Source organism: Triticum aestivum, chromosome 5A (genome assembly GCF_018294505.1).
Source record: "Triticum aestivum cultivar Chinese Spring chromosome 5A, IWGSC CS RefSeq v2.1, whole genome shotgun sequence".
Lineage (NCBI taxonomy): Eukaryota > Viridiplantae > Streptophyta > Magnoliopsida > Poales > Poaceae > Triticum > Triticum aestivum.
The window spans coordinates 615,633,280-615,646,920 of NC_057806.1; positions in this window are offsets into that span (position 1 = coordinate 615,633,280).

The window sequence follows — 13,641 nt, forward strand, 5'->3', positions numbered from 1 at the left end:
CCATATACACATGGCATTTTTACAGGGAAGGCATTCGGGACGCCCTGCCGAACCCGCAGCCATGCGCCAACAGGAGGCACCAAGGCCGGGTAGACCAAAAAGGAAGGCGGTCAGGACGGAGATGCCGGCGCAAAGGTATAACAAACCCCGCTCCGTGGTTGTCACCTTTCTCGAAATATAATGATGCTCGTGTTCCTTTAACAGAAAAAATGCTTGTCGGAATATGTCCGGCGACGTTACTAATCACGCTTCCACCAGCCGGGCGCCAGGACCGGACATAGAGGCGGAAGCCGATATGGGGCGGGCGCCGGATAATCCCCCTAAAGAGGACGCAGATAGATTATCCGCTACAAACTCAGAGGTGGAAAGCGCCATGAATCATAGGCGCCGCCGGGCCGTACTCCGTGACGCCTATTTCTCACCAGTGGCATTTGATGCCTTCAATTCTGGAGAGGCGTACCTCCGAGCTGCTCAAGATGGTCTAGCCAGAGCCACGGATCAGTATGTAAAGGATGTATGGGTAAGTAAATCTGACGGTTTATATGTATCAGTAGCCCCTGAGACTTGAAACAATTAGCATAACTGATTTAAGGATCATCTTTATTGTGCAGGTTCTTACAAAGAAGAATACTAGGCTGTCACAGGAGCTAGAGGAATGCAAGACCCAACTGCGGGCTGCTGTGGCCTCATTGCAGGAACCGAAAAAGTCACCTGCTGGTAACATTTACTTTAAAGAATGATGGTTACCATATACTATGCGGCATGGCTGCAGATCTAACAACAGATGTTGCAGATGAATCCGAAGAAAATCCGGAGGACCAGCATGTTATGCGACAGCTAGAGGCTGGCAAACGCGTGCTGACTGAGGTTAGGCGGGAGAAAAACAATCTCCAAGACGCCAATATTAAGCTGAGCGTGGAACTAAAAGATGTTCGGGGTCAACTTGCAGACTCTGAGAAGGAGAATAAGCGGCTTCGGCGCGGCATTTTCAGTAAGTGCTTGAACGAATCCTTTTAAAGGGAGTTCGGCGAAGAAGCCGACTAACAGCGTTATGTCTGTAGGTATGCTGACGGGTCGTCCCGCGGAGGAAATGCCCGGGTCTGCGGGTGATCTTCTATCCGAGCTGTCACATCTGCACGAACAAGTTCGACAGGTGATGCAGGGTGTTGCCCAGGCCTTGTGGCCGTCCGTCTCCCTGCCAGAGGGCGTTGCAGAGCTTTCAGAGAAGCTCAAGGGAGCACGGCGGCGCTTCCGATTATGGAAGATATCAGCCCGCCGACAGGGTGACAGAGAAGCCTGGGCCATGGTGAAGACGCGATATACCAAGGCATACCCAAATCACATGGCCGAGATCGGACCTGTGGGGCCCGACGGAAAAGAGATCCCCGTTAGCTTAGTTTATGGGCAAGTAGAATTAGCCGCAAAGTATTCCCAACAGGATTGTAAGCTAGACCGCCTGTTGGATGGTATAGAAGAGGAATTTAGTCAGTCTGCATGACTATGTAATGAAAGTGACATGTATAATGCCTTCTAGCCGGATTGTAGATCATTTGTCTTGGCGGACCTTTTCGCTTCAACCTCGGGACCCGATAGTCCGGAGTGTATCCGAATACCCGCGAGTTATATAAGAACCGGGGTATGCGTGGAGACCAGGCGTAGGGGTCATTAGTGCTTGAACAGACAAGTGCCCAACTAGTTATGTTATATTACATGGGTAGTAAGAAACATCTTCCAGGGAGAATAGTTCCGTTAAGGGTTCCTTTCCCTGGGTAAGCATGCCCTAAAGTGCATGTCCGGACTGCGATAGGAAATGCAGGAAAAACATCTGGGGGCAGATATGGACAATAAATAAAAATCATCTTTTGTTCACCGACCGAATATTCCCTTAAGAACGCTAGCTTTCGGCTTCACCCAATCTGAGGTACACATCCGGCTGACCCGGCAGTAACAATCGCAGAGGTGCTCCCCTTATGCCCTAGCCGAATTAACAGGAACATAGGGCATAAATACAAGAGCCAGGCAACCCAGCTTGGCCAAAACTTAAGTCATATCGATGCATATAATGGCGAAAAAAGGTACATGCGGAAGCATGACGCATGTGCGGGGCCTGAGGCCCAGATAAATAATTAAGCTTCTGTGAAAGAAGCCCCCAGGTATGATGAGCGCGGCTGGCGCATCTACAATGTGCAAGCGAGGCACAAGTTGGCCCTTGAAGGCCAAGAGAAAGAATAGAAGAAAGGAAGAAAGAAAAAGAAGACAGATAATGTATATGCAAAAAATGGACAAAGGGAGGGGACGAACATAGAGTCCAGTGCTAGGCGTAGAATCTTCGGAGCCTGGCCGCGTTCCATGGGTTCGGCTCGAGTCGACTAGTCGATGCATCCCGCAGTCGGTACGCTCAACCGGTCAGAACTTGGTCAATAATGAAGGGACCTTCCCATTTGGGCTCGAGCTTGTTATTTTTCTTATCCGGCAGGCGTAGAACTAGTTCGCCAACGTTATAGGTTTTGGCACGTACTTCTATGCTTTGGTATCTGTGAGCCTGTTGCTGATAAAATGCGGAACGGGCTTTGGCTATGTCGCACTCCTCCTCCAGGGTGTCCAGACTGTCCTGCCGATCGAGCTCGGCTTCTCTTTCTTCGTACATGCGCACTCGAGGTGAGTCATGAATTATGTCACAGGGCAAGACTGCCTCTGCGCCGTACACCATAAAGAAGGGTGTATATCCGGTACTATGATTCGGCGTGGTCCACAGCCCCCAGAGTACGGAGTTGAGCTCCTCTACCCAGTGCATGTTAGAATCCACTAAGGAACGCACTAATCTTGGTTTAATGCCGCTCATTATAAGACAGTTTGCTCACTCGACTTGACCGTTGGTTTGTGGGTGATAGACTGAAGCATAATCGAGCTTAATGCCCATTTTGCTGCACCAGAGTTTTACCTCATCGGCTGTGAAGGTTGTGCCGTTGTTAGTGATGATGCTGTGGGGGACGCCATAACGGTGTACTACCCCAGATATGAAGTCTATCACTGGTCCGGATTCGGCTGTTTTAACAGGTTTGGCCTCTATCCATTTGGTGAATTTATCCACCATGACTAGTAAGTATTTTTACTTGTGGGTTCCCCTTTAAGGGGTCCAACCATGTCAAGCCCCCAGACCGCGAAGGGCCACGTAATGGGGATTGTTTGGAGGGCGGTGGGTGGCATGTGGCTTTGATTTGCAAAGAGCTGGCAACCGGCGCAACGTTGGACCAAGTCCTGTGCATCTACCCGGGCCGTTGGCCAATAGAATCATGTATGGAAGGCCTTGCTTACAAGAGCCCGGGCTGCGGCATGGTGACCGCCGAGTCCGGCGTGGATTTCTGCCAAAAGGTTCCACCCTTCCTCTTCGGAGATGCACCTTTGAAGGACTCCGGTAGTGCTTTTTTTATACAATTCTCCCTCGTGGACCTTGTAGGCCTTAGATCGCCGCACTATGTAGCATGCCTCATTTTGGTCCTTCAGAAGTTCCTGCCTAGTTAGGTAGGCCAGGAATGGTCCTTCAGAAGTTCCGCCATTCCTGCCGAGTTCTGTCCATGGGGCGATAATGGCCATTATTACATGGGCTTAAGGTGTTATTTCGGTGGCGGAGCCTCCGATTGTGTCAGAGTATTCGGTATTGGGCGTTTTGGACGGGTCCGGACTATTGTTACCGGTGTCCCCTTCCCATACTACGGATGGCTTGAACAGCCTTTCCAGAAATATGTTGGGGGAGGGACCGTGTCGCATTTTGCACCGATGCGGGCGAGGATATCCGCCGCTTGATTGTTTTCCCGACCCACATGGTGAAATTCGAGTCCCTCGAACCGAGCTGACATTTTTAGGACGGCGTTTTGATAGGCCGCCATTTTCGGATCCTTGGCGTCAAAGTCTCCATTTATTTGGGATATTGCAAGGTTTGAATCCCCACGCACCTCCAGGCGTTGAATGCCCATGGAGACTGCCATCCGAAGACCATGCATCAGAGCTTCGTATTCGGCTGCGTTGTTGGAGTCTGTATACAATATTTGCAGTACGTACTCAACGGTATCTCCGGTTGGGGACGTCAGGACGATGCCAGCCCCTAGACCAGCCAGCATTTTAGAACCGTCGAAGTGCATGATCCAATTGGAGTATGCGTCGTACTCTTTAGGGAGTTCGGCCTCCATCCATTCGGCGACAAAGTCGGCCAATACTTGCGACTTAATGGCCCATCGAGGTTTGTATGTTATGTCGAACGGGAGGAGCTCAATGGCCCATTTAGCAATCCGGCCCGTAGCGTCGCGGTTGTTTATAATATCATTAAGTGGCACTTCCGAGGCTACTGTAATCGAACACTCTTGAAAGTAGTGTTGCAGCTTCCAGGATGCCATCAATACCGCATAGGCTATCTTTTGATAATGTGGGTACCGTGATTTGCATGGAGTGATGACAGTGGATACATAGTATACCGGCTTTTGAAGAGGGAATTTATGTCCGACGACGAGCACTGCGCTTACAACTTGATGAGTTGCCGCAATGTACAACAGCATTGGTTCGCCGATGTTTGGCGCGGCCAGGATTGGGTTGGTTGCCAAAATGGCCTTTATTTCTTCCAATCTGGCTGTGGCAGCGTCCGTCCACTCAAAGTGTTCGGTGCGCCGAAGGAGGCGATAAAGGGGTAAAGCCTTTTCTCCTAACCGGGAGATAAAGTGGCTTAGAGCCGCCACACATCCAGTTAACTTCCGGATTTGTTTGAGGTCTGTTGGGGTAGCCAACTGTGACAAAGCTTGGATTTTGGCCGGATTAGCTTTAATACCTCTACTGGATACAATGAAACCCAGGAGCTTTCCGGCCGGTACACCGAAAACGCATTTTTCTGGATTGAGCTTGATGTCGTATGTTCGAAGGTTGTCGAATGTGAGCTTCAAGTCGTCTATGAAAGAGTTGACGTGCTTGGTTTTGACGACCACATCGTCTACGTATGCCTCTACTATTTTGCCGATTTTTTTCTCCAAACATGTCTGAATCATGCGCTGATATGTTGCGCCGGCATTTTTGAGCCCAAAATGCATTGTGTTGAAACAGAAGGGATCATATAGTGTGATGAATGCCGTTGCGGCTTGGTCAGACTCCGCCATCTTTATTTGGTGGTAACTGGAGTATGCGTTGAGGAAACACAATGACTCGTGTCCTGCGGTAGCATCGATAATTTGATCAATGCGGGGGAGGGGGAAGGGATCCTTTGGGCAAGCTTTATTGAGGTCCTTGAAATCGACACAAAGGCACCAGGATTTATCCTTCTTTGGTACCATCACCAGGTTTGCTAGCCAGTCCGGGTGTTTTATCTCTCTGATGAATCTAGCCTCCAATAACTTGGCTAGTTCCTCTCCCATGGCCTGTCTATTAGGTTCGGAGAAACGCCGAAGAGCTTGCTTGACCGGCTTGAATCCCTTTACGATATTGAGGCTATGCTCGGCCAGCCTGTGTGCGATTCCTGGCATGTCTGAGGGGTACCAGGCGAATATGTCCAAATTCTCGCGCAGGAACTCTCGTAGTGCGGCGTCCATGGCGGGTTTAACTATGCCCCGATGGAGGCTTTTTTGTAGGGTCCGTTGGGTGGACTTGGAGTTTGACTATTTCATCCGCTGGTTTGAAAGAGGTGGACTTGGATCTCTAATCGAGTATCACGTCGTCCTTGTCCACTATGGAGCGCAGCGCAGTCAGTTCCTCAGCCGCTAGGGCTTCGGATAAGGCCTCGAGGGCTAGTGCGACTGTCTTGTTTTCGGCGTGGAGTGTTGTGTCCGGATCACTAGCAAGAGTGATAATTCCGTTGGGCCCGGGCATTTAGAGCTTCATGTACCCGTAATGGGGTATGGCTTGGAAGATTGTGAACGCCTCCCGCCCTAACAGGGCGTGGTAACCGCTACTGAACGGGGCCACTTGGAACGTAATCTCTTCGGACCTATAATTCTCTGGCGTGCCGAACACCACATCTAGTGTGATTTTTCCTGTACAGCGTGCTTCCCGACTGGGGATTATTCCTCTAAAGGTTGTGCTGCTTTGCTCGATGCGGTTCTAGTCTATTTCCATTTTTTGAAGGGTTTCCTCATAGATGAGGTTTAATCCGCTGCCGCCGTCCATGAGTACCTTGGTGAGTCGAAAGCCATCCACAATTGGACTGAAGACTAGTGCGGCTGGTGCTCAGACTGTTTGGAATTTAGGTTCATCACTAGCATTGAAGGTAATAGTCGTGTCACTCCATGGATTTATTGCTGCTACATGGCAGATTTCGGCCATGCTGCGGAGTGTTCGCTTGCGCCTATTATTTGACGCATATGTCTCAAAGACTGTTAACACCGTATTGTTATCCACGGGATGGTGCTCTGTGGCATTTGGGATAAGAAGATCCTCACCACTTTTGGCCACCTGCCGGAGTATCCAACATGCTCTAAGGCTGTGCGTTGGTATTATATCCGCTGTACTATGAATTTTGCGGGGTCCATTGAGCCATCCCTCTAGTACGGTTCCATGCCCTATAGAGGGTTTTTGCTTTTTGGTAGTTGACCTGGGTGTCTTTTGATAGTGCACCCTTTTATTTCGGACTGGGTTCGTATTTAGGGCCAGATTATCCCAAAAGTTTGTTTCGGTTTTCCAGGCACTTTCCATCGCACAGTACTTTCGTACTGTGGATGCCAAGTCATCGAAGCATCATATCTCACAGTGATTTATGGCGTTAAGGATTCCCTTGTCCGTGCAATTATTGCAGAAAAATAAGAGTGCGTCTTTCTCGCGACAGTCCTTAACCTTGTTCATCGCAAGGAGGAATCTGGCCCAATAGTGATGTACTGTTTCCTGGGGATTTGCCTGATGTGAGAAAGATCGCTTATGTTTGGGTGGGTGGGTGGAATTGAATCCGAACCCTTACCCGATCTGGGATCCAGGGGCCGAGGAATTTTCAATTTTGGAAATTCTGGTTCCGGGGTGTTACCCGATAATCCTGGCCCGCTGCGTGACTCTAAGTTCAGGGATTGGATGCTATCCTCCCGCGAATGGGTATCCGGCTCCGAGAGCTCAGGAATCCAGACATATTTGGTCCTCAATATGGAGGAGAGGTCGCCGCATTGTTCCTCCACCACTGCAATATGATGGGTGACCGGAGGAGAGTTAATCTCCCTTTGATCGGGTTTAAGCCCAATCCGATCATAATCCGTAGCGACTCCCAGGGCGGCGATGCAATCCAAGAGCTCATTTAGGGAGGCGAGCTCCACCGGATCCATTTGTTCGGCGAGTGTCGATTTGACATGGAGGCTGTTTTCGATGACCCGAGAAGTCATCGTCGGCGCGGCGGCCGAACAGGCGGTCATGATGAAACCGCCTAGCCGAAGAGTTTGGCCGACAGCCAAAGCTCCCCCAACAGTAGTACCGTCTTTAAAGACGAGACGAGACATCATTCCTTCTGGCGACGTCACAGAGGAACTCTCAATGAAAGCACCAATGTCGGTGTCAAAACCGGCGGATCTCGGGTAGGGGGTCCTGAACTGTGCGTCTAAGGCGGATGGTACAGGAGGCAGGGAACACGATGTTTTACCCAGGTTCGGGCCCTCTTGATGGAGGTAAAACCCTACGTCTTGCTTGATTTATTCTTGATGATATGAGTATTACAAGAGTTTATCTACCATGAGATCGGAGAGGCTAAACCCTAGAAGCTAGCCTACGGTATGATTGTATGTTGTCCTACGGACTAAAACCCTCTGGTTTATATAGACACCGGAAAGGGCTAGGGTTACACAAGGTCGGTTACAAAAGGAGGAGATATACATATCCGTATTGCCTAGCTTGCCTTCCACGCCAAGTAGAGTCCCATCCGAACACGAGATGTAGCCTTCAGTCTTGTATCTTCATAGTCCAAGAGTCCGGCCAAAGGATATAATCCGGCTGTCCGGATACCCCCTAATCCAGGACTCCCTTAGCACCCCCCCTGCCTCGTGGGCCCCCTAAGGCTCCATCGACGTCAACTCCAACTCTATATATTCACGTTCGGGGAGAAAAATCAAGGAGAAGGATTCATCGTGTTTTACGATACGGAGCCGCCGCCAAGCCCTAATCTCTCTTGGGAGGGCTGATCTGGAGTTCGTTCGGGGCTCCGGAGAGGGGAATCCATCGCCATCGTCATCATCAACCTTCCTCCATCACCAATTTCATGTTGCTCACTGTCGTGCGTGAGTAATTCCATCATAGGCTTGCTGGACGGTGATGGGTTGGATGGGATTTATCATGTAATTGAGTTAGTTTTGTTAGGGTTTGATCCCTAGTATCCATTATGTTCTAAGATTGATGTTGCTTTGACTTTTCTATGCTTAATGCTTGTCACTAGGGCCCGAGTGCCATGATTTCAGATCTGAACCTATTATGTTTTCATGAATATATGTGAGTTCTTGATCCTATTTTGCAAGTCAATAGTCACCTACTATGTGTTATGATCCGGTAACCCTGAAGTGAAAATAATCGGGACCACTCCCGATGATGACTATAGTTTGAGGAGTTCATGTAGTCACTAAGTGTTAATGCTTTTGTCCGGTACTCTATTAAAAGGAGGCCTTCATATCCCTTAGTTTCCAATAGGGGCCCGCTGCCACAGTAGGGTAGGACAAAAGATGTCATGCAAATTCTTTTCCATAAGCACGTATGTCTATATTTGGAATACATGCCTACATTGCATTGATGAACTGGAGCTAGTTCTGTGTCACCCTATGTTATAACTGTTGCATGAGGAACCGCATCCGACATAATTATCCATCACTGACCCATTGCCTACGAGATTTTCACATATTGATCTTTTCTTAGTTACTTTTCCGTTGCCACTGTTACAATCACTACAACACTATTACTATTACTTTTGCCACCGTTACCGCTACTTCCATATTACTTTGCTACTAAATACTTTGCTGCAGATATTAAGTCTTTCAGGTGCGGTTGAATTGAAAACTCACTGTTAATACTTGAGAATATTCTGTGGCTCCCCTTGTGTCGAATCAATAAATTTGGGTTGAATACTCTACCATCGAAAACTATTGCGATCCCATATACTTGAGGGTTATCAGAGCTCATGATTGGGGCATGAATATAACATTGACTTCAGCCTCCCCCAAGCTAGAGCGATACTTTCTCCTTCACGGGGACAAAAATTATATATATAATTCTGATCACGATGAACTAGATGCATAGGATAAATTTTTTGGTGGAACTCCAATTTCAAACGATTCCAATTCCAAGATCCAATATCATCGCGTAGCCTATACCATGCCAATGCTTTTCCCTTCAAAGATAAAGGAAAAACCTTTTTCATAACTTCAACCCCGGGTAAACCTGCAAGCTTGAACAATCCACAAATTTATTCTACATATATCAAGTGCATATCAGGATGTTCGGTTCCATCTCCTACATAAGGATTAGCTAGCAGTTGTTCTATCATACCCGAAGGAATTTCATATTCAATATTTTCCATAGGTGCAGTAGGTTGAGGGGTAGCTAATTGTGTTCCGGGTCGAGGTGAAGATACCCCGAACAAACCCCTCAAAGGATTGTTTTCCATAGTAATAAGTGACAATAAATTTCAGCACACTATATAAATATTTCCTTACCAAATTCCACTTACCAAAGGTGCTTCACTCCCCAGCAACGGCGCCAGAAAATAGCCATGATGACCCACAAGTATAGGGGATTAATTGTTGCTCTTTTCGATAAGTAAGAGTGTCGAACCCAATGAGGAGCAAAAGGAAATGACAAGTGGTTTTCAGCAAAGTAATGTCTGCAAGTGCTGAAATTGTAAGTAGCAGAGTAGTTTTATAGCCAGATAATTTGTAACGAGCAAGTAACGATAGTGGTAACAAAAGTGCTGCAAGATAGCCCAATTCTTTTGAGGTAAAGGACAGGCCAAAACAGTCTCTTATGATAAGCAAAGCGTTCTTGAGGGTACACGGGATTTTCATCTAGTCACTTTCACCATGTTGGTTTGATTTGTGTTCGGTAATTTGATAATTTGATATGTGGGTGGACCAGTTCTTAGGTATTGTTCTTACTTTAACAAACCTCCTACTTATGATTAACCCTCCCACAAGCATCCGAAACTACGAGAAAAGTATTAAGAATAAATTCTAACCATAGCATTAAACTTTGAGATCCAATCGGTCCCTTACGGAATAGCGCATAAACTGGGATTGAAGCTTCTCTCACTCTCGCAACCCATCATCTAATTGCTACTCCACAATGCATTCCCTTAGGCCCAAATATGGTGAAGTGTCATGTAGTCGACGTTCACATGACACCACTAAGGGAATCACAACATACATACTATCAAAATATCGAACACATATCAAGTTCACATGATTACTTGCAACATGATTTCTCCCGTGACCTCAAGAACAAAAGTAACTACTCACAAATGATAATCATGCTCAAGATCAGAGGGGTATTAAATATCATATTGGATCAGAACATATAATCTTCCACCAAATAAACCATATAGTAATCAACTACAAGATGTAATCAACACTACTACTCACCCACAAGCACCAATCTATAGTTCCGGTAACAAGATTGAACACAAAGATGAACTAGGGTTTGAGATGAGATGGTGATGTTGAAGATGTTGATGGAGATTGCCCTCCCCAAGATGGGAGAGTTGTTGGTGAAGTTCCCCAATCGGAATCGCTCCACCGGAGGGCAAAAGTGCTCCTGCCCAAATTCCGCCTCGAGACGGCGGTGCCCCGTCCCGAAAGTCCTCCTCTTATTTTTTTGTAGGTCAAAATGACCTATATACTAGAAGATGGGCATCGGAGGTGGTCCTGGGTGAGCACAACGCACCAGGGCGCGCCTGGGCTCCCTGGCGTGCCCAGGTGGGTTGTGGCCACCTGTTGGGCCCCCTCTGGTAGTTATTTGCTCCAATATTCTTCAAATATTCCATAAAAAATCTCCGTGAAATTTCAGCTTGTTTGGAGTTGTGTGGAATAGGTGGCCTGATACGTCTCCAACGTATCTATAATTTTTTATTGTTCCATGCTTTTATATTATCAACCTTGGATGTTCTATATGCATTTATATGCTATTTTATATGATTTTTGGGACTAACCTATTAGCCTAGAGCCCAGTACCAGTTTTTGTTTTTTTCTTTGTTTTTGAGTTTCGCAGAAAAGGAAAACCAAACGGAGTCCAATTGACCTGAAACTTCATAGAACTTATTTTTGGACCAGAAGAAGGACATGGAGTAAAAGAGTTGGGCCAGAAGAGTCCCGGGCTGCCCATGAGGGTGGGGGGCGCGCCCACCCCCTGGGCGCGCCTCCCTACCTCGTGGACAGCCCGAAGACCCCCCTGCCTTGTTCCCGACTCCAACACCTCTTATATAACCCAAAACTTCCAGAAAGAAACCTAGACGGGAGTTCCGCTGCCAGAAGCCTCCGTAGCCAGCGAAAACCAATCTAGACCAGGGGGAATTCCTCTCCAATGGCCGTCTTCATCTTTCCGGCGCTCTCCATGACGAGGAGGGAGTAGTCCACCCTCGGGGCTGAGGGTATTTACCAGTAGCTATGTGTTTGATCTCTCTCTCTCTCGTGTTCTTGATTCAGCACGATCTTGATGTATCGTGAGCTTTGCTATTATAGTTGGATCTTATGATGTTTCTCCCCCTCTACTTTCATGTAATGGATTGAGTTTTCCCTTTGAAGTTATCTTATCGGATTGAGTCTTTAAGGATTTGAGAACACTTGATGTATGTCTTGCATGTGCTTATCTGTGGTGACAATGGGATATTCACGTGATCCACTTGATGTATGTTTTGGTGATCAACTTGCGGGTTCTGTGACCTCGTGAACTTATGCATAGGGGTTGGCACACTTTTTCGTCTTGACTCTCTGGTAGAAACTTTGGGGCACTCTTTGAAGTTCTTTGTGTTGGTTGAATAGATGAATCTGAGATTGTGTGATGCATATCGTATAATCATACCCATGGATACTTGAGGTGACATTGGAGTACCTAGGTGACATTAGGGTTTTGGTTGATTTGTGTCTTAAGGTGTTATTCTAGTACGAACTCTAGGATAGATCGAACAGAAAGAATAGCTTCATGTTATTTTACTATGGACTCTTGAATAGATCGATCAGAAATGATAACTTTTAGGTGGTTTCATACCCTACCATAATCGCTTCGTTTGTTCTCCGCTATTAGTGACTTTGGAGTGACTCTTTGTTGCATGTTGAGGGATAGTTATATGATCCAATTGTGTTATTATTGTTGAGAGAACTTGCACTAGTGAAAGTACGAACCCTAGGCCTTGTTTCAACGCATTGCAATACCATTTACGCTCACTTTTATCATTAGTTACTTTGCTGTTTTTATATTTTCAGATTACAAAAAACTTTATGTACCATCCATATTGCACTTGTATCACCATCTCTTCGCCCAACTCGTGCACCTATACAATTTACCATTGTATTGTGTGTGTTGGGGACACAAGAGACTCTTTGTTATTTGGTTGCAGGGTTGTTTGAGAGAGACCATCTTCATCCTACGCCTCCCACGGATTGATAAACCTTAGGTCATCCACTTGAGGGAAATTTGCTACTGTCCTACAAACCTCTGCACTTGGAGGCCCAACAACGTCTACAAGAAGAAGGTTGTGTATTAGACATCAAGCTCTTTTCTGGCGTTGTTGCCGGGGAGGTTAGCGCTTGAAGGTATATCTTTAGATCTTTCAATCGAATCTTTTAGTTTCTTGTTTTATTACTAGTTTATTTTATAAAAGAAAATTAAAAATGGAATTAAGGTTGCCTCATATGATTCATCTTTTTAATGTCTTTCGTGAAAATAAGGATTCCGATAATTGTGCCAAAGTGTTAGAAGAAGAATGTATTAAAATGTTTGGCACTAGATCTTTGGATGATGAGCATTATTGCAATGTTGTTAGTTTGAATTCTTTGAATACTCATGATGCTAATGATATGCAAAGCCATAAGCTTGGGGATGCTATATTTGATGAAGATGATATTTTTGTCCCCCAAGTTATGATGAGCAAATTTATTATGATGAAAGCATCCCTCCTGTCTATGATGATTATTGTGATGACACGTATGCTATAAAGAATAATGATATCCATGAAACTTGTCATCATGATTTTAACTTTCAGTTGGATTATGCCTCACATGATAGTTATTTTGTTGAGTCTGCTCCCACTACTATTCATGAGAAGAAATTTGCTTATGTGGATAGTAATAAAAATTCTATGCTTGTAGATCATGAAAAGAATGCTTTATGTGATGGTTATATTGTTGAATTCATTCATGATGCTACTAAAAATTATTATGAGAGAGGCACATATGCTTTTATTTATTGCAATGATATCAAGTTTCCTTTCTATGTGTTGAAAATCTTGAAGTTATGCTTGTTTTGCCTTCCTATGCTAGTTGATTATTGTTCCCATAAGTTGTTTGCTCACAAAATCCCTATGCATAGAAAGTGGGTTAGACTTAAATATTCTAGTAATATTATTCATGATGCTCTCATGTTTCAATTCTTATCTTTTATGTGAGCATCATTGAAATCATCATGCCTAGCTAGGGGCGTTAAACGATAGCGCTTGTTGGGAGGCAA